The 2,753-nt window shown below is 39.3% G+C and overlaps 1 pseudogene; it reads left to right on the plus strand.

Annotated features, from left to right (window-relative positions):
* Positions 1–356: 356 nt before the first annotated feature.
* Positions 357–1,933, plus strand: LOC149159082 (BTB/POZ and MATH domain-containing protein 4 pseudogene; annotated as a pseudogene).
* Positions 1,934–2,753: the final 820 nt, after the last annotated feature.

Below are 2,753 nucleotides of genomic sequence, written 5' to 3' on the forward strand. Positions count from 1 at the left end.
ATACTTGTGTATTGTTGATGTTCTCGGTTTATTGTACATGGTTAATGATTGAGAATGTTCTCTGTTAAAGTATAAAGGATAACACTTTATTCGGTTATAAGAACACAAGTTAAGTATGTTCATGTTGAAATAGGCGTAGCCCATAAATGTTAGTATTGTTAAAAAGAAAGCGTTCGGTGGTGCCGTACCTCGCCAGCACGGTTGAAAGACCACCGTAGGCTTGGGGGTGTGACACTAGCAGCTGAGTTATCTGTGAATTATGGCGATTTTGGTAGCCTAGGGTTCTATTTCTGTGGTTTTTGTTTTGTTTTGTTTGCCTTGTCGTTCGCAATTAAAAGGTCACTTGGTATAGATTTCCGTCCACAATGCAGAATGGAATTCAGAACGACGATGGATCGGCTTCGACCTCGAGATCGGTTACCAGCACTGTCAATGGGTCGCACAATTTCATGATAGAAGGTTATTCACTGGTCAAGGGCATGGGCGTTGGCAGCGGCATTTCTAGCCAGACTTTCTTTGCGGGAGGTTATCAATGGGCCATTTATTTCTACCCAGACGGCGCAAGTAGCCATGATAAATCGCGTTATGTTTCGGTTTTCATAGCGCTGGCCAGCAAGGGCACTGACATTCGCGCTACCCACGTATTGACGTTGGTGGATCAAAGCGGGAGGGCAAGGACAAGAGCCTCTACAGCCATACGCGCCCGGGGCGGGAGAGAGGCCCTCACATTTTTGACGTTCAAGGAAGCATGTGGGGCTACAAACGGTTCATCGAACGGGTTGCACTTGAAAAATCTAATTACCTCAAGGATGATTGCGTGATATTACATTGCACAGTAGGTGTTGTGGTCTATGCCAACGAATACGCTGGGTTGCACTCCATCGCTGTTCCTGAATCAGAGTTATGTTTAAATTTTGGTGAACTTTTAGAAAATCAAGAAGCCTCGGATGTAACTTTTGATGTGTCTGGGGAGAAGTTTCGTGCTCATAAACTTGTTTTAGCTGCACGATCCCCAGTATTCACATCAAATTTTTTTGCTTCCTCAGAGCAGAATAATGAAGTTATTATTACGGAGATGGAGCCTAGAGTGTTCAAGGCTATGCTGAATTATATTTATATAGAAACCCTTCTTGATGAAGAGCCATCCCCAGCCGATTCATCTTCTTCTTCAACAACTGGGACATTGACAGAGCGGTTGCTTGCCGTAGCAGATGCGTATGTGTTGGAAGAATCACCGCATCTCTATAGAATCCGTAATTTCCACCCTAGGGATCCTAGTTACTGGCTTGTAATGTTTACCAACACCTGCGGGTTTTGGTGTAATAGCAAACCTCCACATGGTATCAAAGCTTGGACCCAGGTTGGGTTTGAGGGGGGTGTTGGAAGAATCACCGCACCTCTATAGAATCCGTAATTTCCACCCTAGGATCCTAGTTACTGACTTGTAATGTTTACCAACACCTACGGGTTTTGGTGTAACGGAAAACCTCCACAGTATGGTTTGCGGCGATTGAGGCTACTTTGTGAATCAAAATTATGCAGAAGCATATCTGTAAATACAGTTGCCTGCACTCTTGCTCCGCCTGAGAGTTGCCATGCTACTGGCTTGAAAGCTGCATGTCTCAAATTTGCCAGACAAAATCTTCGAGTGGTTATGCATTCAAAGGGTTTTGAGTGTTTGCAACAGAAATACCCTTTACTTATGTTAGAACTTCTAAAGGCAGTTGTTGGGTTTGAGGATGATTGCAGCAACAGAGAAAATCGCAGGAGTCTCTGCGATCAACCTTCTGATGTTACTGATATTAATGTTTGGTATCAACCTTCCGATGGTACTGATATTAATAGCAGGAGAGTAAGACCAAGAAATAGCATTCAGAGTTTGGACTTGTCTGGGGAGTGTCATTATGAAAGTAACGACGCTGTTGAACATTAACTGAGGCTGACTATGACTGTGTGTGTAGGGATGCGGAGAAGAGCAATGGCAAGAAAATTGAACTTCAGTCTAGAGGATTTATGATGCACATTTTTAAGATAGACCTTGTATATGATTTTTTTATTAATGATGTCTATACTATTGGCATTAATAATCCTAGCAGGGGAAATATGCATTCGGCAGGTACAACCTATTATTGCTCTTTGGTCAGGATTATATCAGGTTCATGGTTGCTATAGGATTATCAGCCTCTCGGTTCTTCGGTCATAACATAAACTTATTATACTAATTAGTTTTCTCCTATTTCAGATGGGGAAAGCATAAACTATTTGTCTTTTTTTCTAATTTAATTGTTTGCTCATGCCATTTTTGGTTTTGCTGGTGTCTCATGAGGTAGAAATATAGGTTGTTTTAGTAACTGATTATTAATTATTTTTTTTAAATAAATTTATTAGTGTATCAGTTTAATTGGAGATAGCCAAAAGTCACATATAAACGAAAAGATTCAAAGTTTAACTTACTTAGTGAAAGAAGTTAACAAACTTACAAAATATAATTAAAATACTTCAATATTATAATTAACTAAAAATTATAGTGGTAGTGATTAAAATAAATTTATTATTTACAAAATTAACTTCATTGGGGATTCTTAAATCCTTACTTCTAATTATAATTATCCATACTCCATGCCTGAGGCTTTATTATGGATGACTTATACCTGTATAAAAATTAATAATTAGATAATATAAATTCATCTCGACTCCATAATTATCAAGCACCAAAAAAATCTATAGTAGTAATAAATTTGTTGATGAGATGT

The sequence above is a fragment of the Pinus tabuliformis genome, chromosome 5_2, assembly GCF_031772625.1.
Source record: "Pinus tabuliformis cultivar Carrire ecotype Pingquan chromosome 5_2, CPIR1, whole genome shotgun sequence".
NCBI lineage: Eukaryota > Viridiplantae > Streptophyta > Pinopsida > Pinales > Pinaceae > Pinus > Pinus tabuliformis.